This window comes from Hibiscus syriacus, unplaced genomic scaffold (genome assembly GCF_006381635.1).
Source record: "Hibiscus syriacus cultivar Baekdansim isolate YM2019G1 unplaced genomic scaffold, ASM638163v2 tig00002193_pilon, whole genome shotgun sequence".
NCBI classification, from domain to species: Eukaryota; Viridiplantae; Streptophyta; class Magnoliopsida; order Malvales; family Malvaceae; genus Hibiscus; species Hibiscus syriacus.
The window spans coordinates 1251991-1275750 of record NW_024061914.1 but is presented as its reverse complement, the minus strand read 5'-3'; the positions used below and the strand labels follow the sequence as shown (position 1 = coordinate 1275750).

The 23760-nt window shown below is 33.9% G+C and overlaps 1 non-coding gene across 1 annotated transcript; it reads right to left on the bottom strand.

Moving 5' to 3' along the window:
* Nucleotides 1-306: 306 nt before the first annotated feature.
* On the bottom strand, nucleotides 307-413 carry LOC120138276. The gene has a single exon (XR_005517513.1). It is a non-coding gene; the product is annotated as a small nucleolar RNA R71 (small nucleolar RNA).
* Between the last annotated feature and the right edge of the window lie 23347 nt (nucleotides 414-23760).

Here is a 23760-nt window from a genome sequence, read left to right as displayed (position 1 = left end):
CCATTTACTCCCATACTTTCCCCTATTCGTGATTTAGTGATGTTTTAAATGCTAGAATCAATGGGAAAATATAACAGTTCATTTACTGAAGATCTTATAGCACACCTTGGAGCATTTATGGAGGTGGGTGACTCTTTTGTACAGCAAGGAGTACATGAAGAAGCCTTGAAGCTGAAGCTATTTCCTTATACTCTCTGTGACAAAGCTAAAGCACGGCTTAACTTGTTTCCTCCTGGTGCTATAACCTCATGGAATGAAATGGTGCAAAACATTTTGTTGCTTTTCAACCCTCCCAACATTAATGCTAAGCTAAGGAATGGTCTCACATCATTTAAGCAATTGAAGGGTGAAAATCTTTATGAAGCTTGAGAAAGTTTCAAAGAATTGTTGTATAAGTGTCTGATGCATAGGTTTCCTTATCAGACACAAATGAAGATGTTCTATATTGGAATGAATATGCAAACCCATGTGGTTATTGATGCTTATGCCAATGGAACATTGTTGGATAAAACTTACAATGAAGTTATAACATTTTAGAGAGAATATCCAACAACGATTATCAATATCCCAACACGAGAAACATTTTTGGAAAACAAAATGTTGCAACATCAGTGGATCATAAAGCTTTCAATTCAATGGTTTTTGATATAATCGAGTTAAAAGACATGGTAAAGAAGTTGCAAAAACCGAGAGGCATGAATGAGGAAAAGGCTGAATCTTTTCTTTCTTGTGTTTATTTTGGTGATACCCATTACTTTGAAAAATGACCCAAAAAATCCCGAATCCATCTACTTTGTGATAAATTACAACAGGAATAACCATGCCAATGTTTATGGGAACACTTACAATGCTAATTTTTTTAAACCATCCCAATATGTCTTGGAGGAGTCAAAATATTGTAAATCCCAACATGGAATTCTAGTCCAATTATGAAAATATACAGTAGCATTATGAACCACAACAAAAATAGAATCAGCAGTAGATGATGCCTCAGTAATAATCACAACCACAAGTAACACAACCATAATAACTAGAGAATTGTCTAGGACAACATTCTAATTAGGCCACCACTTTAACTTCTCTCGACTCTTTATTGAAGGAGTATATTTCAAGAAACGAGAGGAATGAAGATTTGATCAAAAGCCAATCAGCATTATTAAGGGTATTAGAGAGTTAAATTGGACAGTTGGCTAATGCTATGAATATCATAAAACAATGAACTTTGCCTAGTGATACCAATAATCCAAAGCCACATGGAAAAGCTCAGTACAATGAGCACTGTAAGGCCATTACAACTCAAAGTGGTCTCCACATTGAAAGGCATATTAAAGAACCTAAGAAGGATGATAATGAAAGACTTGGACAACAAGATAAAGGCAAGGTAACAGAGATAGATCTTGACACAACAACAGTGGATGCTACAACAAATGAGACATGACAGTGTAGTAATTCTAGATCGTTATTAACTATAATGCCGACAACATCACAACCTATACTTTCACCACCTATTGGTAGAATACCGAATCCAAGATCTCCCCCACCATTTCCTCAAAGATTCAAGAAAAACTAGAAGGGCCAACAATTTAAAGCATTCATGGATTTGTTTAAACAATTAACAATTAACATCCCGTTGATTGAAGCATTGGAGCAAAACCCATATTATGTTAAGTTCATACGTGAAGTTTTTTTATAAGAAGAGATGTCATGGAGAATTTAAAATTGTTACACTTACTGAATGATGTAGTGCTATGGCTACAAGTAGATTACCACAAAAAATAAAGATCCATGGAGTTTTACTATACCTTGTATTATTGGTGATCAAATTGTAGGTAGAGAAATATGTGATTTGGGTATTAGCATTAATCTCATGCCTTTGTCTATTTTTAAGAAACTTGGAAATGGACAAGAACGACCAACCATAATTACCCTACAACTTGCTGACCGCTCTATCGTACACCCTAGTGGTATTATTGAGAATATGCTAGTCCAATGAGACAAATTCATTTTCCCCACCGACTTTATCATATTGGACTGCGAAGATGACAAGGATATTCTAATTATTATTGGTCAACCTTCCTTATCACTGACGAGCTTTGATTAATGTTGGAAAGGGAGAACTCACTATGCACTTGAATGATGAGAATATTACATTTAATATTTTGAACAATGTTTCTTACATACATGATAATGATGAATGCTATTCAATTGATGTTATTGATGTTTTTGCATATGAACAATGAGATGAAGGCTACAACAATGATGTTGCCACAAGTCATACTGTGACCGTAGAGAATCTAACCGATGACGATGAGGTGGAAGGAAATTACATGCAACATTTTGAGTGATTGGAACATTCCACCCAACCTAGTAAAGCTCTTAGACTTTCTATCAAGAGACACCCATACTTGACCTAAAACCTTTGTCCGAGCATTTGAAGTATGTAAGTCTTAGTGAAAACGAGATTCTGCCTATTATTGTTGCAGCAAAGCTTGATGCATTTAAAAAAAAATGCTTGTTTTTCTAAAGCAACATAAGCGAGAAATTGCCTAGAGCATTGCTGATATTAAAGGCATTAGTCCAACCTTTCGTATGCATAAAATCTTGTTGGATGATCCAAAAAAATTTCCATTGGGCAGCAAAGGGGACTCATCCTAATTATGAAAAAATAGTTCAGAAAGAGATTATCAAGTGGTTGGATGATGGTGTCGTTTACCCTATTTTAGACAACAAGTGGGTAAGCTTTGTTCAATGAGTTCCAAAAAAAGGCGACATTATTGTAGTGTCTAATGAGAAGAATGGGTTTGTTTCAACACGCACAACTACAGGCAGGCACAATTGTAAGGACTATAGAAAGTTAAACAATGCTACAAGAAAGGATTATTTCCCTTTTGTATTTATCAACCAAATGTTAGATAGGCTTGCTGGAAAGGCTTTTTATTGTTTTCTTATACTTATAGTTGCTATAATCAAATAGCTATTACACTTGATGATTAAGAAAATACTATATTCATTTAACCTTATGTAACACTTTCCTTTTGGTGAATGTCTTCTGGTTTGTGTAATGCTCCAATAACATTCCAATGCTGGTTGATGGCGATTTTCTTTGATATGGTTGAAAACATCCTTGAAGTATTTATGAATGGCTTTCTAGTTTTTGGTTAAATTTTTTATTAATTCCTTGTCAATTTAGCCACAATGCTGAAAATATGTGAAGAGATAAATTTAGTGTTGAATTGGGAAAATTTTCATTTCATGGTAACTGAAGGCATAATGCTAGGGCATCATATTTCTCAACGATGTAATGAAGTTGACTAAGCTAAAGTTGAAGTGATAGAGAAGTTTGCACCCCCACCAATGTAAAAGTAGTGAGAAGTTTCTTAGGACATGCCATATTTTATCGAAGAATTTTCTAAAGTTGCTCGATCATTATGTTCATTGCAAAAGCAAAATAGAAAATTCATTATTGATGATAAAGTTCTTAAGTCCTTTAAATTGATCAAATCAAAGTTGGTCAATGCTACTATTGTTGTGGCACCATATTTGAATCTTCCATTTGAGTTAATGTGAATTGTTAGCGACCACGCTGTTGGAACAATGCTAGGAGAAAGGCACAATAAAGTTTTCCATGTTATACTTTATGTCAGCAGAACATTGAACGATACTCAAGTCGATTACACAACAACCAAAAAGGAACTGCTCTCTGTTGTCTTTGTATTTGAAAATGTTAGATCTTACTTAGTGGGAACCAAGGTCATTGTTTACATGGATCATTCTACATTGAGAATTTTATTTACCAAGAAAGAAACCAAACCAAGGCTTATACAATGGGTATTGTTGCTTCAAGAATTTGATATTGATGTAAGAGATAAATGAGGCTTTGAGAATTTGATAATTTATCTCGATTAGAATTTGGTAGTAAATATGGTAAAATACTAGTGATTCCTGATCATTTTTTCAATGAAAAACTTCTTGCTACTGAAACATTGCCTTGGTATGTGGACTTTGTCAACTATTTAGTGAGTGGTATGGTGCCACCTTACTTAAATCGCTAAGGAAGAAAAAAATTGCATGATACCCAACAATATCATTGGGAAGAATTGTATCTCTTCAAGTAATGCAATGACCAAATTCAGTGATGTTGTGTCCTTGAATGTGAAAAGCAAAACATTCTACATCATTTTCACGATGCACCTTATGGTGGACATTTTGGAGGCATGTGTACGGTAAAAAAACTCTTCAATGTGGTTATTATTGCCCATCACTGTTCGAGGATGCCAGTGATTTTGTTAAGCATTGTGACCACTGTCAAAGAACTGGTAGTATCTCTCATCACAATAAAATGCCAATGCAACCTATATTGGAGATCGAGCTATTTGATGTTTGGGGATTGGATTTTACGAGACCACATCCTTTGTATTGTGGAAATATGTTCATTCTAGTAGTTGTGGATTATGTGTCTAAGTGGGTTGAAGCTACAACATTACAATCTAGTGATGCTAAGGCTGTCCTAAAATTTCTTCATAAAACTATTTCCACTCGCTTTGGGACACTAAGGGCATTTATCAGTGAAAAGGGTTACCAATTTACATGCAAGCAGGTTGCTAATGCTTTACAACATTATTGCGTTAAACACTGTATTGCCACAACATATCATCCTCAAATAAATGTTCAAGCTGAGGTTTCAAATTGTGTAATAAAATAAATATTAGAGAATGTGGTAAACCGTTCTAGAAAAGATTGTTCCTTGTGCCTTGATAATGCATTATGGGCATATATGACGACATATAAAATCCTTTTGGGTATATCTCTTTATCGCCTTGTGTATGGAAAAGCTTTTCATCTTCCTGCAGAGATGGAGCATAAAGCAATGTGGGCATTGAAAAGGCTAAATTATGGCTTAGATGCTATAAGAGAAAAAAGAATGTTAGATATCAATGAATTGGAAGAACTTGGCAATGATGTCTATAAGAGTGCTAGAATTTACAAAGATAAGAGTAAAAAATGACAAGACAGATGTATTTTGCAACGACAATTCTATGCTGGGCAATATACGTTGTTATTCAACTCTCGATGAGGCTCTTTCTTGGGAAACTTAAGTGTCGTTGATCTGGTCCATTTGAAATTATCAAAGTTTATCCTCATGGAACTGTGCTATTGAAAAATTTGGTGGATAGAAGAACATTCGAAGTCAATGGGCAATGTTTGAATCATTATTGCAATCAACAAAACACACACATTGCCTCTATCACACTAAGCTAACCTCTATCTTTTTAATTATGTGTTGTTTTCAATAAGCCAATTTTGACATTAGTCTAGTATAATTTTATTTAGTAACTTAATTTCTTTTTATGTTTTCTGTATAGGGGATGCTTCAACATTACATGCTGCATCAACATTTTTCTTAACAATTTGTTGCACATAAATTGCTACTTTTTTGTATAATTGATGTCACATCAAATGCCAATAGCAAGGACAACTGGACAATAACTTTTAATGGTAAAAAGGTAATAGTGAGTTGTTACCCATTTTTTTACCCATATCATCACAACCGTTTAGTTAAATCTATATCCACCTTCTATTTAAAATTTTTGTCTTATCTTCATACATCTTTATTTACTCATCCATTCAAATAAAAAGATAAAATAATTTTTCTACCTTTACACGCCATATTTAATACCCCATCAACCCTAAAACTTACCTTTACCTTTTACTTCTCCCTAACTTTATTTCTTCAGTCGTTTCCCTCCCAAACATATAAAAGGTTCCATTTTAGTCTCTTTATTTATTCTTCTTTTTTCCAATTTCAATCTACAACCATGCTTCTATTAATGGATCCTAAAAAGAAAGTTGTTGTCAAAGCTACTTGACGAACGCCGACTCCACGGCATGGAGCACCATCAACTTTGCCTTCAACTATTTCAAGCACAGGTCTGGTACGATTTCTCAAAGCTATCATCAGTCGAGGACCCATATGCATTTGCTTATATTACTGACACCATAGCAAAGCTCAAATAAGAGAATTTTTGCACCGACCTCAAAGATATAGTTCAACAACTAGTTTGGGAATTTTATGGCAATCTTACTGTTGAGAAACAACTAATAGTTTATGTTCGCAAAAGATGGTTCATTGAAAGTCCAAACCCATAAATATGCTGCTGGGAATCGAATAAGCCGAGTATGAACATAAAAGTTCTTTGCCAATCTTACAGATGATTACTCGGACCAAATTATTACTAACTCATGCTTGCCTAGACGCACATGGATTAAGTCTAAAACCAATGTATACACTATTCGAAGACTTGATCTTAACTTTCCAACTAGGTTATGGTTCACTTTTCTTCGAACTCGTTTAATGCATAACATGCATTACTCTACCATCGCTAAGGATATAATTTTGCTGTTACATTCAATCCTTTATGTTTGATACATTAATATGGGTAAAATCATCTCTACTGAACTATTTGCATGCTCCTAAAAGACAAGTAGGTATTTAGTTTTCCCTCCGTAATGACTATATTGTGCAAACAAGCATAAGTAGTTTTCATTTTCTTTGATCATATTTTTTGGGATTTAAATGCTAGCTATTACATTTGGCCACTATCAAGAGAACAATGCTGGGAGAAGGGCTGGAGCCTAAGCAGAAAGATGGAGGAACGGAATATGTCATTGCTGCTGATGATGTTGCATCCATCGCTGCACATCAAGTATGCCTAGCTCTATAAGATTTAGAAAGTAATATGGCTTCAGTTATAGCAAAGCAAGACGAATACTATCAATGTTGAGTCATACTTTACAAAAAAAATCTCAAATGCACCACACACAAGTTCAATATTGGGAGTATGCGCAACAGCGTAATAGAGCAATCCAAAAGGTGTTTATGAAGAAATTTAAAAAATTTGCAATCATGTTTCCAACGTTTCCAAGTGATATTTTGGGGGATCTTGCCCCATCAGAAATGCGGGATGCTGAAAATAGTTATACAAACACTGACAATGAGGACACTAAAAAATGAGGATGAGGATGCTACTTAGGATGCTGAACCATAGAAGAAAGATGCTAAGAAGGAAGTTGTTGTTGATGAGGAAGAGATGGAGGATAATTATAGGGTATATACTTGTGAAGATGCAGTAGAATTTGAGGACGCCAACATTATAGAAGTCGATAAGAAGAAGTTTAGCCACCATGAGGAAGAAGAAATTTCTAAAGAAGATACGAGCGTGGAAAAATAAGCTGCTCGACAACTACTTGATTTCAACGATGATAAAGCTGCCTGTGATGTTGTAGTTGAAGAGGACCAAGACCATCAAGCTAAATAAATTATTCGTAATATTGTTGAGGTTCTCATGAAGGGAATTGAGACATCTATGCCCAAGGAAGTTGTTGCTATGTAATTGGTGGCGCTCTAGGACAACCAGATAAAACTGAAGGAAATGATGTTGTAGCATCCACAAATCCAGTCCCTTATGTTTCTGTGGTCAAAGCCACGTCAACATCAACTGCAACGGAGTATAAACTTTTGATGAAGACCAAAGTTTCAGCCAAGAAAATCCTCATGAATCTGCCAACCCCAATGAAGTCAAATTTTGATGATGCCCTATGATGAAAAAGTTATAAGAGTGAAATGGTATGGGAATGTTTTAAAGACTTGTTAGAATTAGGATCCATAGAGTCTCTTTTACACAATAAGTGTATGTTCTCAATACTTCGAGACATTAAAATTTTTTGAGCTTTAAATATCACATCTTTATTAGATGCTATAGCAATCTGTTGAACTTTATATAAAAACAATTTTTAGATAATTACTAGAGTTGTTGAATTGGCTCTAGCTGATAAATATATCATGACAAATTTTAGCTCTAGGAAACCCCGTTGCTAAAATTTTATTTATTTGTTAGCCCGATTGTGCCACTAATCCAGCAGGCCTAACATTTGGGTTAGGGTTGGCTAACCTTAAACTTAGTCCTTTCATTAACTTCAACAGACGTCATTAAATATCTATAAGCTTCTTTACTATTTGAATAGGCTCCACGTCATCGACCACTTCCGCAAACTCACTCTAACGGGCACTCCACACAGGCACAATATTACCCCAACCGAATATCCACCTCAACAAGCATTCCATGGCAACGAACGATGAAGAAAGAAATGGTCCCTCTTTTTTGGTCCTCTTTAATATCCCAAATTTTGGTTAGTGACCAAAATGAAAATTTTAAAAGTTGTATGGCCAAAGTATAAAGTTTGAAAAAGTTTAGGGACCAAGGTGTAATATTTTAAACCAAAATGAATATTTTACCCCTAAGAAGAATATTTTCACGAGTTTTATATTTTTATCTGAAATTTCTATTTAAAGCTTTAAAGCGATAAAGTTTGGAAAAAATTGGATAATCAGATCGAATTTGAGTTTTGAGATATTTTAAAGGATAATAAAGTAAGGTTAATAATGAAATTTCCATATTTTAAATTATTATAATTTAATATGGATAATTGAATTTAAGTTGATTTTTCATGTTAAAACGGGATCGTTGGATGAAAAATGCCAAGATTGTAATTTTAAAAGGTAAAAGGGCAAATGTCGAAGATATCAAAGTGTCAATTCATTTTTCACTATAAATTGAATAAAATGTACATTTGACATGTTTATTTACATGACATTTTAAGGGCAAATTGGTCATTTGGCTTTAAATAAATTTTTAATTTATCATGGTTTATAAAATGACAAATGGCCTTAGATATTTTATATGAAAAATCAAGACTATCTTCTACCATTCTCCGGCCTCCATGGTCATGCACTCCCTTAAGATAAGATGAACTTTTATTTTTCAATTTTTAGCCAATTCCTTTATATTTGAAAGCATGAAATAGAAAATTCTTCTACATGAAATTATCTATCATTTGGTACCATTTGTTAAAGTGTTACATGCTTGAAACCTTGAATTATTGAATTGGGTGGATGAAGGGGAGGTTAGATATTCATGTTTTAAGGTTGGATTATGATGAAGTTGATGTTGTTGATTAATTTCCATGCTTGTAATGTGATGAAATATAATTGGAAACGACTAAATAAAGGTTTGGCCATTTAAGGTTTTATGGGAAATTGAAGTTAAATTTAAATTGATATGGGATTGATTGTAAATGCATGAAAAATGATGTTTATAAGATGAATTCGTGTTCGAATCAAGTTGGAAACCAAGACTAAGGAGACTCTTCATATTCAGCGTAGGTGGATAAATAGGAGAAAAATATGGAAAAAATTTCCATAAGGCTAGAAATGATGAATGAATGATTATACATGATTTAGAATGTTGTTTGGACCAATTTGGAAGTTTTTAAAGGTTTGGGCGACTAAATTGCAAATAGTAGAAAGTATGGTTTAAATTGGAAATTGATTAGAAGTTTGTGTATAATGTTTAAATGAATTATTGACATGCTTGAACATGTTATTAGAAGTTTGAATTTGAAGTTAAAATGGAAAGGGACTATTTTGAATAAATTGGAAATGTTTAGATGAATTCTAAAAGAATTCATTTTAGTGATTAAATTGTGGAATTGGAAATGATTATGTGATATATTATTTGAATTGGATAATGGGAGAATTGAAATTGTATTTGGAAGTGTTAAGGTTGTCATTGGTGTTATGAGATGGAATTAGTATCGAAAGAAATTTTAGGACTTTATTTCCTATTGTACGCCTATGTTAATAAGGTAATAACATGTACATTGAAATGTATATGTTTTGTAAATGATATTCATATAGACTGTGATCGAAATCGAGAACAAAGCAAGCTAAAAGCTAAGAAAAAAGTGTAAAAGTGATATATATATCATTAAATAAAGTGTGCAAGCTAAGTATACCAGGTGAGTGCATTATCACTTATATTATTATATGTGTGATATGAGGAAGTATTGCAATGAGTCAACCTTAAATGATCTGGAAATAAAATGATATGAATCGTATTTATGATATATTTTTCATAATATTTTACTAAATGGTATTTGAATGATTTCGGGTATGAACTTCCCAACATATTGTTATATGATATTTTGACATATGCGTATATATGGATACTTCTGATAAATGAATTATATATGATTTTGGTATAAAGCCCATTGTATGTGCATTGAGAGTCTTAGGTACAATTAGCATGCAATGAGGTGGAGCGATTATATGGTACATACTTGTACATTCTACATTGCACTACATGTGCATTCTATTTGGCACTATATGTGTATTATGGGTTTCATGATGTTTAGATGTTTTGAAATACCATATAGGATTATTGGTACAGTGATGTTGTGTTCTACAATACATGTACATCTACGTGGCACCAATGGTGTAAATTATCTACGCGGTACTTTTAGTGCAATTTATTTACATGGCAATTAAACTGCATATTGCGCACATTTGATGTGACTCACGTACCTTGCATTCTCATTTATCATACATTGGGTTATGGTTATATGAAAAGGGAAGAGTACAAGTTTGATTTGTTCGTTGAAAGTAAATCTTTCATAAAATACTTTGATTGGCATAAAATCCCTTATATATGAAAAATGATGTTTTACAGGTTATTTGACGAGGAAAAGCATTTAATTAATCTATTTTACATGTTTATATATCATTATATGATACTTACAGTATTATGGCTTATACGATAATTTTTATTTCTATGACTTACTTTATTTATGATAATACCTCACTAAGTGTATACTTTGCGTGTGATGATTTTCATGTATAGGAAAAAGGAGATCGAATTTTAATACCCTAAAATTTTGGCTAGTGACCAAAATGTAATTTTTTTAAAGTTTAATGGTTAAAGTATAAATTTTGGAAACATTTATGGACCAAAGTGGTAATTTTCCCAAAAAAGTGATCCCGTAAATGAATAGTTCACCCTAAAAATTAATTTTTCATGGGAATCAGATTTTTTATATGAAATTTGCATTAGAATCTATAAAGCGATAAAATTTAGTAAAAAATTCGAAAAATCAGATCGAATATAAAATATAGGAAATTTTGAAGGATGACATTAAAAGGAGAATAATGTCATTTCCATATTTTATTTTAGTAGAATTTAACATAGATCATTGGATTTAAGATTTATTTTCCACGTTAAATCCATATCGTTAGATTAAAGTGACAAGATTGTAACTTTTGGAAAAATACAATGACAAAGTTGGAAGATGAAAATTCTTTGTCCTGGTTTGACTTTGATGATGTAAGGATGATGGAAGCATAATGTAGCATGATAATTTGGTAATTATCATGATTTTTAAAGGATAAAAAGGTATTTTTAGTGTAAAATGAATTTTAAATAGTTATAAGCCAAGTGTACTAAGATTTTTAATGAGAAAATTCACAAAACTTGTTCCTCTTCAAGCTCTAAGCTCTGAACTCCATTATAAAGGTAAGAAAATTTTATTTCTTATTTTCAAGCTAATTTATTAGGTTTTTGAAGAAAGCAAATTTGTCCATGCCTACCTTGATTAAATCACAAGTTCGTGAAATTGATGGATGAAAGGGATGTTAGATTTTTATGATTTTAGGATGGGTTTTGATGTTTTTGATGTTATGGAATCATTTCCATGCTTATGTAATGATAGAAAATAATTAGAAATGGTTGAATTAAAGTTTGGTGAATTAGGGTTCTTACGGAAAGTTGAAGATGAATTGAAATTAAATTGGATTTGATTGAAATTTTCATGAAAATAGTGATTATATGTTGAATTCATGCTTAAATCAAGTTGGAAATCAAGCATAGGATACCCTATAACATTCAGCCTAAGAGGAAATATTGTGGAAAATATTGAAATTTTTCCCTAAGATTAGAAATGATATTTGAATGATTCTACAAGAATTAAAATGTTGTTTGGAGCAATTTGGAAGTTTGCGCAAGTATAATGATCAAATAAAAAATGTTGAGTATCGAAACGATTTTTAAGGATGAGATTTTAAAAACCACACCAATTTTTAATTATTCTCTTCGTATTAAATTTTAATTAAAAGTGAATGTGATTTAAAAAAACCCCTGGTTTCGAAAAATTTGGGATTCATTTTTAAATAAAAACATACGTACGGTTTGAGGAGTCGCCACCAATCTTTGATTAGGGTGTGATTGGGCACCCAAAAATATTTTGCCATTTTAAATAAAAAATAATTTTAATTAAAACGAAAAATTTGTGGTCTACGTAACCAAAATCCGGGTTCGGGAGTCGATTACGTGTGGGGAAGGATTAGCACCCCCACAGCGCCCTAAATCGGCACCTGGTCGATTAATTAATGTCTTTGCAATGAATTTTACAAGTTCAACTTTAATTTAAGTTTTGATCCCAACAAAACAACATCATATGAATTTTAAAATATTCAAAAGCACCAAAATAAATTAAATTAAAATTACCAAGTCATTAGAAATGAAGACACTAGTTTTTTTCTTATTTTCTTATATTATTATTATTATTATTATGTTATATTATTATTATTAAATAATTAATTAAAACATTACAGGCCCAGAGGCCCATTTACAAACCCAACAATAACCAGCCCAGTTACAACAGCCCAATGGAAACCTAAACCCAACTAGGGTTTCAACATCTTCATCCATCCGTCTCTCTCTTTCCACCGTTGGATCTGATTTGATCCAATGGCCCAGATGGCTCCAGACAAAACCCTAGGGTATCATAACCCTAGGACCACGCGACCGTCATTGCTTTTGCGGCCACTTCACTCCGTTTCAGCCGCTGCCACGACACCCGAACGAAGGCTCCATAAACGTTGCCAGCCGCACACGTGTCGCCATTCTTCAGTGAGTCACCACAAGTTCGGTGACTCACCAAACTACCACCATATTAACCGGTCCGAGGCCAGTACCGTAATGGCTATAAAGCCTCGGTTTACCTGCAAAAGAAAAAAAAAGGAGGAGACAGAGAGGAACGAACAACCCAGCAACCATAAAACACCAAAATAGTAAGGAAAATACGAGGGATACTTACCGACGAAGCCCCGCCGTCGCCAGAGTCCACACGAGCCTCCAAACATCACTGACGGCCTTCGAAAACCCGAAGGTATTTTCCTAGATTTGCTCCGATCGGGAGCTTTTTAAGAGAAACGGTCACCAGAACCGTCATTAGGACGGTCCGATCTATATTTTGGTGTAAAAAGTTTTTTTTTCCGGCCATCGCATCCGGTGTCCGGCGATAGGGACAACACCGGCAGACGGCTGCCGGCCGGTGTCATGTCTCTCTGTTTTAGAGAGAAGCGAGAGATTTTTATAACTCTCTCAGTTAGAGAGAGAAGAAGAAGGAGAGAAATGAGGATGCCGGCCCTTCGGGCCAGTCGTTTGGGGAAATACATATCCCTTCCCAAATGACGTCATTTTGGGAAGGGGTATATGCGTAATTTACACGCATGAATAAACCCTTTTCGCAGCCATCTTAGTTTTGTAACATTCCATTTTAGTCACTGAAATCATTTCCTATATGTCATGATTTAGTCCTTTAATTTTATTTTCTTATAATTTAGTCCTGACCGAATATTTATATAAATAATTAAGGTAAAATATGTATTTAGTCCTTACTCTTTCAATAATATTTATTTTAATCCTGACTAGTAATTTAGGTACATATTATAATTAATCCCTTAAACTTTATTAAAATTTATTTTAGTCTCGTATTAATTTTTTAGGGTTAAATTACATTTTTAATGTATATACTACATAATATTTATAACTATGGCCATTAATTGTTTATATTCTATAATTCTATAATTAAATTTTATATAATTTTGACCATAAGTTTTATATATCTTGTGATTTAATTCTATAATTGTAATTTCTTTTATATTTTAGTTATTTATCATTTTTTATTATTACTTAATATATATATATATATATATATATATATAAATATTATTTATTCAAAATCTTATTTATAAATTTAATATAGAATACTTTTTATTATAAGCATGTTTTAATTTAATATTAAAGAAAAGGACTGTCTTAAAGCACCTAGAAGTCCGTTTTCTGATTTTTTTTTACTCTATAAAATATATACTAATTTTTTTATTAATATTTATTTAATATCGAAGAAAAGAGTTGTTTTAAGGTACCTAGAAGTCATTTTCTGATATTTCTTAATAAATAAATATCTTATTTATAAATTAATAGATTTTATTAAAGATACTAATAAATTTGAAATAATAAGATTATAAATTAAATATATTTTTGAATTTTTAAAATTTATAATAATAGAGACAATTTATAATTAATAAAGTACCAATTTTGGGCGTTATAGGGGTGCTAATACTTCCCTAAACGTAATCGACCACGAATCCTATTTTACTAAAATTTTTGGTTATACGCATACCAATTTTATCTTTTAAATTATGTTTTATTCAAAACTACTTTAAAATATTTTTTTTAGGTATTTGACCTACCTAACCCCAAAAGTCAATGGCGACTCCCAAAATATTTTTTTGAATCAAAATTATTTTTATCCCCGCCAAGTAAAAATTCTTGCCCGGACAAAAACCGGTTACGACAGCTTGGCGACTCCGCTGGGGATACTTGGTCAAACTTTAAAATCAATTACAAATTGTCTCTATTAATTAGAAATAAAAAAATTATATTTTTAATTTTTAATTATTTCTTTTCAAAAAAAAATTACTTATTATTTTCATAATATTTATATGTATTAATATTTCATTTTATTTTATTCCATTATTTATTTTTTCTGTCAGAGGTTTGAACATTTCTCCTCACACACAACACATGCATTGCATAACATAAGCTTTTTAATTAAGCTTGTCCCTTTTAAGTGGGAGTGAAAGCGACGTCTTCGTGAGAATTTATTCTCTGTGTCAGACCTAGCAAGTAGCTTTCGGGGTTCATATGCTCTATGTCTTCGTGAGCATTTGTTCTCCGTGTCAGGCATAAAGAAGTGTATCCCCTCGAATTGAACTCGATCCATTTTAGTCTGTGATGGACTAGGATTGAGGGTTAGCAACCCAAGGGGGTACTAACAAAGACAATTCGGGTACCTTTACTCTTAGAACTGAAACTCTACATATAGTAAACCTTAGAAACCCTTCTGATCTAAAGCCATGCCGAAATTTTGTCCGAAATAGGTGTACACAAAGGAGAAATGATTTCTAACTTTTTCCTTTTAATTTATTTATTTATTTTCTTGATGAATAAATTGCATTTAAATTTAAATTATTTTAAGTATGCTATTAAGAAAACATGTTTAATTAGAAATATTTGGATTGATTTCTTTTTATGTGTTCTGTTATTTTTGCATATCATCATACATGATTAAAGGTATTGATCTTCGTGTTAATCATCTCATTGGAAAACCTTCATCTATGGATAAAAAGTGTTCAAATCAAATAGTTCCAAACTCAGAAGTAAGACAGTGGGCTGAGAACTTACAAAGACAAAGGGGAGATAGTCTGCAAGATGAATATGTATCTGAGTTAGCCAGTTATGCTCCAGTTTCTCTGAAAAGAAATGATATGCAAGATTTGCGAGGCATTTGGGAGAGTTGGGATTCAAACAAAAAGTTGCAGTTTTATCAAAATTACGGGGACATTCCATATTTACTCTATGTAGAAGTTGATGATGACTTGCTTCGAGCCCTGATTCAATTCTGGAATCCTGGTTATAATTGTTTCACTTTCAATAAGGAGGACTTGGTTCATACTATTGAAGAGTACACAACTTTGCTACATATAGAAGGGGCCTTGGAAAATCGAATTTATTCAAGGTCAGTTAAAACTCAACCTTTCCGAGTTAAATTATCAAAGATTGTCGGAGTACGAGAGGAATGGGTGGTATCCCGTACAAAACAAAAGGGCGAAAGCGAAGGCATTGCTTGGACCAACATTAAAGAACTTATTCAGAGTCATCCAGATGATAAAGTACGATTCGATCTCTTTGCTCTGGGTATATATGATATGGTTATCTTCCCAAAAGTATTGGGATATATTGAAGCTGCAGTAGTAGATTTGTTTGAGCAGTTACCAAAAAGGGTCAATCCTACTTCTGCAATTATAGCAGAGACTTTCAGATCTTTAAATGCTTACAGAAGGCTAGGAGGTGGACGATTCTCAGGATGTGCCCAATTATTATATGTTTGGATCTGTAGCCATTTTTGGAGGACAAAAAAGGTTTCATATCGGTGCTTTAGTACAGACTACTCACCTTTGAAAGAATTTCTGGAGCAAGAATGGCCGAAAGAAATTACAAAAGATATGTGGATCAATGCCTCTCGAAATCTGCAAAGCGATGACATTGTTTGGCGAGCCCCATGGCAAATCCAAAGGGAATTCTTTTACAAATGTGGTGATTACAACTGGGTGATGCTGCTCGGATTATGGGGAGGAATCGGATATGCACCACTTCTGGTCATAAGGCAGTATGAAGGTCGTCAATTTATTCCCGTCACTACTGGATTATATTCGTCTGAGTTCGCATTCCGTATCAAAAATTATAAAAGAAGTATCATGGAGGCCTTTACAGCTTGGAAAACAACTTTTTGTATTCGAGCTAAAGCAGCAAAAGAAATGTTAACTCCCGATTATGAGGAATGAAGATCTGTCAGGAAAAATGAAAATATCCCTCTACCAGACCAAAATGAGGATATCTCTATGGAAGATCTCATTAAGGTGGTTCCATCAGAGATTGAAATCCTGAGAGCTGAGTTTGAAGCATAAAGAGAAGGTTGGTCGAGAGAATTAGAGCAAATGAGATGAGATAAAGCTATGTTGGGTGTTGACATTGACTTTCATTCATCACAATGTGCAATGTTGTGAGAAAACAAAGAAAAAGTTGATGGTGAATTCAAAACGTTAAAGAAAAATTACCAGGAGCTATACAAATCCCAGAGAGCATTAGGATCAAGCAAAGCAACATCACAGATGACCAAAGAATTGAATATTGAGAAAGGCAGAGTTGAAGATTTGAAAGAAAAGAATAACTGTTTGTTTAAAAGCGTTGAGAAAGGAAAGAAGAAAATGGAAGATTTTGAAGTTGACAGAAGGGAGCGAATCATAAAGCACAAAGCTGAAAGCCGCAAGATCATGAATAAAATGCAGAAAGAAAGGGATCGAGCCAAAGAACTAGAAGAGATGAATAACAGCATGCTTAAGAATTTTGAAGGTGAGAAAAATATCATGTTCAAGGGATTTGAATCTGAAATGAACAATATGTTCGCTGAACTTGAAGTTAGGGGCTAAAAGATTGAAGAGTTCGATATTGAAAAGGAAAAATGGGAGTTGGAGAAAAAGAATTTCAATACCAGACTCGAAATAGAACAAGAGGCAACCTATAATTGGGTGCAACGATGCAGAAACAAGAATGTACAAATCCAGAAGCTTAATCAAAGGACACAAGAAGCACAAACAAAGCTTGAAGAGGATCTAGATTAGTCTAGAAACAAAAACTCAGAGTTTAATACTTATATCTTGCAACTTGAAGAATCATTATTCCAAGATCGTCTAGGACCTAGTGATCTTAAAGAAAGTTATGAGGAGAACGCTTCACTACGAAGACGAATATGAGATCTGGAAAAAACTCTACACAGTTGTCAAATCAGAATCACTGAATTAGAGCAGACTCTCGAGGGAACTAATGAACAAAGATTATTGGAGATATATTGGAGAGCTAGCTGTTGAAGCAAAGATTATTGAGCATCACGTTGATCCAGTTTCCAAGTTTGGAAAGAAGATGACTTGGTTGATTAAAGAAATTATAGATCTTAATAGGAAAGCTACGTCGTATCTGTAGTTATGAACTATTATAAAGAAACTTTTGTATGCCGATGGAAGTTGTTCTATGACAGTTAACTTTTTGGGATCAATACCTTTTGCATGCATGCATTTTGCATACATTCATTATTCATTGCATTATTTTCTTTATGTATAAGTTTTATTAAGATAACATTCATTAATTAAAATTTGAAAAATTAATATCAAAAGAATTTTCAATCAAAGTTATTCTGGCCAAACAATAAATACAACATCACTACGGTACTAGACAAGCTACTAAGAAAATTATGGAGGATAAAATACAACGTATTGAGGAACAGCATAACAAAGAACAAGCAAAGATGAGAATGAAGCTAGAAAAAATTGAAGCCAGTATTGCAAACTCACAAGACAACATGATGCATAAAATAGAAGACATGTTTAAAAAGTAGGCTACCATTGGGAAAATTCATGAAAATCCTGTATCTTTTGATCAAGAGCCTATGTATCCTCTAGGTTTCCCATCGGAACCAATTTATCACTCTGGTACTACACCTATACAAATCCATGCCCGCACATCACCACTTCAAGAGGCTAAACCATATGAAAATCAACAAGTGGATCCTGCTTCTTCAAGCAAAAATCCACTTATATCAGATGTGAAAATAGGGGATTTTAATGTTGAGCATCTAATCCCATATTTGAATGAGCTGAATGAGAAAGAAAAAGTAAATGAAGAATTGACCAGACAGATCAACAGCTTAGAAGAACGAATGAAATCTGTAGAAATAACTGAGTCGTTCTATGGATTTGACACTAGCGAGTTGAGTTTGGTTCCAGACCTAATCCTCCCCATCAAGTTCAAAGTTTCTGAATTTTATAGATATGACAGTACCACATGCCCTTCATCCCACATTACTATGTTTTGTCGCAGAATGGCAGGATATGTGAAAGATGAGAAATTGTTAATTCACTGCTTTCAAGATAGTTTGACAGGACCAACCTTAAAATGGTATACTCAACTGACCAAAGCCAACATTAGATCCTGGAAGGATCTGGCAAAGGCATTCCTAGAGAAATACCGCCACGTGACAGATATGGTCCCTGATAGATGGACTCTCCAAAATTTGGAGAAAAAGAATAACGAAACATTCAGACAGTATGCTCAGAGATGGCGTGACACAGTAGCCCAAGTTCAGCCACCTCTATCAGAAAAAGAGGCTCAGTAATGTTTGTCCATACGTTAAAAGCTCCTTATTTAAGTCATCTAATGGGGAATGCAACCAGAAATTTTGTAGATTTGGTCATTTCTGGAGAACTCATTGAAAATGTCTTGAAAAGTGGCAAAATTGAATCAAATGAGGGGTATAATTCCAAAAGACCTATGTACCGTTAAAAAGAGAACGAAGTCAACAATGCAAACTCTTACAACAAGGATTCTTCGAAAAGTGTTACAATAACCCAGCCAAGGGTTAAGAAAGAAGAAACAAACACTAATCGAGTAGAGTCCAGAGGATCTCGAAGGGAAAGTGAAAGGTTGTCTTTTACACCTTTACCAGTACCCTATGCTGAAATCTATGGTTCACTGTTAAAAGCAGATGTCATACGACCCTATCCTTTGGTTTCAATGCAACCACCATTCCCTCCATGGTATGATATAAAATCACACTGTGTTTACCATGAAGGAATTACGGGTCATTCTATCGAAAACTGTTTGGCATTCAAAAGGGTGGTCCAAAATTTGATCAACACTGGAAAGTTAGAATTCAATTCACCAACTACATCAAATCATCCGCTGCCAAATCATGGAGATAAAAACATAAACGCAATCCAGGAAGAGAACAGAAAGAAAGCAAAAACTGACGTTTCTGAGATTAAATCTCCTTTTGTTTGGATATTTCAACAACTCTCCTTATCCGGTATGATTCCACAAGAATTCAGGCCAAAGCATAATGAAGGCAAGAATTATTGTGAATATCATCAAAAGAAGGGACATGAAATTCAACTATGTCCTGAATTTAGGGATTTGGTGTAAAAATTGATGAATAACAAAGAGATAGAATTCTTTGAAGAAGAGCCAGGGAAAAGAGAAGATGATGTTTTCTCATCAGAAGATTCTAAACCTAATCAGAGAACAAGTGATCCTGTGATTATTAATGTGAAATCATCTACAGTGAATTTGCACCAACAAAGCCGAAAGTGGTTATCACAACTCCTTTACCATTTCCATATAAGGATACCCGCAGGGTACCTTGGAATTATACTACCAATGTTTCAATGGTAGGAGGATCTGTTTCTATGGAAAAAGCAGAAGAGAAAATACAGAGTGTGGATTCTACGTCTGAAGCAGTGAGTGAAGTCGGATTCTTTACAAGAAGTGGGAGATGTTACTCTCCCGAAACATCAAATGCATCAGAACAGGTGAAAGCAAAAAGAAAAGCCATAGTAATACCCAAAAAGGTATTTGATGATAAATCCCCTCCAGCATTCAATGAGCATGTAACAGAAAAGCAAGCGCAAGAATTTTTGAAATTCCTGAAATATAGTGAATATATTGTGGTTGAACAGCTACATAAACAGCAAGCTCGGATTTCTATTCTTGATCTATTGATGAATTCAGAAGCACACAGAAATGCCTTGACGAAAATGCTTAATCAAACCTTTATCCCTGAGGATATATCCCTCAACAAGCTTGACAGAATTATGGGACATATAGCCGCTGACAATTACATAACGTTCACGGATGATGAAATACCTGAAGGCGGAATGGGGTCAGTAAAAGCTTTGAATATTACCACGCATTGTCATGGTCATGTTTTGCCAGGAGTATTAATTGACAATAAATCCGCTCTTAACTTGATGCCTCTAGTCACACTTCAAAGAATGCCGGTGGATAAATTGCACATGAAAAGTTATCAGAATGTAGTGCGAGCTTTTGATGGCACTCAAAAAGAGGTGCTTGGGAAAATGGAAATACCGTTGTTGATCGGACCAGTTGTGTATAATATTGACTTTGTGGTGATGGATTATCCACCCTACATATAATTGTTTATTAGGGAGGCCATGGATTCATTCTGCAGGAGCTATTCCTTCTTCATTACATCAGAAATTGAAATTTGTTGTTGATGGACAACTAATATGCGTAGGATCTGAGGAAGAAATCATTGCTTCTATAACAAGTGATGTTCCGTATATTGAAACCAATGATGATGCTCTCGAATGCTCTTTCCGAGCTTTTGAATTTGTCAATGCAACCTTTATTGCAGAGAGAAGAAAAATTCCATATCCCATATTGTCTGATTGCACCAAGATAACTGTACGACAGACTTTAGGCATCGGAGCTAAAACTGGGAAAGGTTTGGGAAAGAATCTTCAAGGGAGTTCAGTTCCTGTAAGTATGAATATGAAGAAAGATCATTTTGGGTTGGGATTCAAACCCAATTTTCAACAAAAGAACAAAGAGATGAAAAGAAGATGCGAAGATAGAAAGGCAAGGTTGAAAGGAGAAGAAATCCCTTGGGAACACATGTTTTTCCCGCAGTTAAAGACTACGTTCAGATCAGGAGGAACGGTTAATGTAGAACAACAGCTTGTTGATGCCTTTAAAGAAGAAAAGTTGACAAAAGATCAAAGCATAGTTGAAGAAGCTATGGAAGGATTATTTATCAACATGATCATGAATGACAACAAGACTGGCAAATACTTGGCTAAAATTCGCGCTTGTTTTCCTGGAGAAACACTCAACAATTGGACTGCTGAAGACCTCCCTGTAGTTTTTAATATTAACACAGAGTAATATTCAGAACTAATCTTTATGTTTAGCCCAAGAAAATGAAAACTTTTTGTTATCTTGTAAAAGAAATTATGTTAAGTTCACCTACTACAAATATAATAAATTTTCTTTAAAATTCTCAAATGGCAATCATTCTTTATATTCTTTACATTTTTTACATTCATTTATTTCATAAATTTACTATATCCTTTCGGAAATATGTCTGTCTTAAATTTGCAGGTGTCACAATGTTAATAGCATGCTTATTCCTAAATTTAATCGAGAGATAAATTTAGAGCAGTCCATATGCCTGGAGGAAATCAATGAGTGTGAGGATGAACTAGAATGTGATGTTCCTACTGAATTATTAAGACTGGTAGAAAAAGAAGACAAACAAATTTTACCTCACACAAAGAAGAGATTGAGACTGTAAATATGGGAACAGATGAAGAAATGAAAGAGGTGAAAATTGGTACTACTTTGACAAACCAGATAAAACAAGAATTGATAAATCTCCTTCAAGAGTTCAAACATATCTTCGACTGGTCTTATCAAGATATGCCTGGTTTGAGTACAGATATAGTGATGCACAAACTTCCAATCAGTCCAGAATATAAACCGGTTCAATAAAAGCTCAGGCGAATGAGGCCAGAAATGTTGTTGCAGATCAAAGAGGAAGTGATGAAGCAAATTAATGCAGGTTTCCTACAGACAGCCAAATACCCAGAATGGGTAGCCAATATTGTTCCAGTACCAAAGAAAAATGAGAAAGTTTGAATGTGTGTGGATTACAGAGATCTCAACAAAGCTAGTCCGAAAGATAGCTTTCCTTTACCCCACATAGGCACCTTGGTGGACAATACTGCAGGACATGCATGGTTTTCATTCATGGATGGCTTTTTAGGATATAATCAGATAAAAATAAACCCTGAAGACATGGAAAAAACAATATTTGTAACCATGTAGGGCACATTCTACTATAAAGTAATTCCATTTGGATTGAAAAATGCAGGAGCAACGTATCAAAGAGCCATGGTAACTCTGTTTCATGACATGATGCACAAAGAGATTGAAGTATATGTGGATGACATGATTGCCAAATCCCGAACCGAAGAAGAACATATTCAAAATTTGAGAAAGCTTTTCCAGAGATTGAGGAAGTATCAATTAATGCTCAACCCTGCTAAATGCACTTTTGGGGTAATTTTCGGGAAGCTTTTGGGATTTATGGTTAGCAAAAAAGGAATCGAGATTGATCCAGATAAAGTAAAAGCAATTCAAGATCTTCCACCACCCAATACCAAAAAAAAAGTTCGAGGCTTTTTGGGAAGATTAAATTATATATCTCGGTTCATTTCTCAATTAACTGACAAATGTGATCCAGTGTTCAAATTACTTCGAAAGAACAATCCTGAAGTCTGGAATGATGAATGTCAAGAAACTTTGGATATTATTAAGAAATATTTATCCAATGCCCCCATTTTAGTATCACCAATGCCTGATAGACCGTTAATTCTCTACTTGACAGTCTTTGAAAATTCGATGGGATGTGTACTGGGACAGCATGATGAGTCTGGAAGAAAAGAAAAAGTCATTTATTATCTGAGCAAAAAATTTACTAATTGTGAAATTCGATACCCACCAATACAAAAATTATGTTGTGCCTTTGTGTGGGCTACTCGAAGACTCAGACAATACATGTTATATCATACTACTTGGTTGATATCCAAACTTGATCCTTTGAAATTCCTAATGGAATCACCAGTTTTGACAGGCAGAATGGCTAGATGGCAGATGTTATTATCCGAGTTTGATATTGTATATGTCAACCAAAAAGCGATAAAAGGAAGTGTCATAGCTGATTTTCTGGCCAGTCGTGTATCATATGATTATCAACCTTTGAGTTTTAATTTTCCAGATGAAGATTTGTTGTGCATATCCATGAATGAAGAAGTCAGAACAAATGATGAATCTTGGAAGCTTTACTTTCATGGAGCATCCAACGCATTGGGGACGAGGAATCGGGGCAGTGTTAATTTCTCCAGAAAATATTTATTATCCCTTTACAAGCAGACTGGAGTTCTTTTGCACCAATAACATGGCGGAATATGAAGCTTGTGTCATGGGATTGAAAGCAGCCATAGAAAGAAAAATTAAATGTCTCAAGATATATGGAGATTCATCGTTAGTGGTGTATCAATTACGAGGTGAATGGGAAACAAAAGATCCCAAATTGTTGGAATACCGAAAT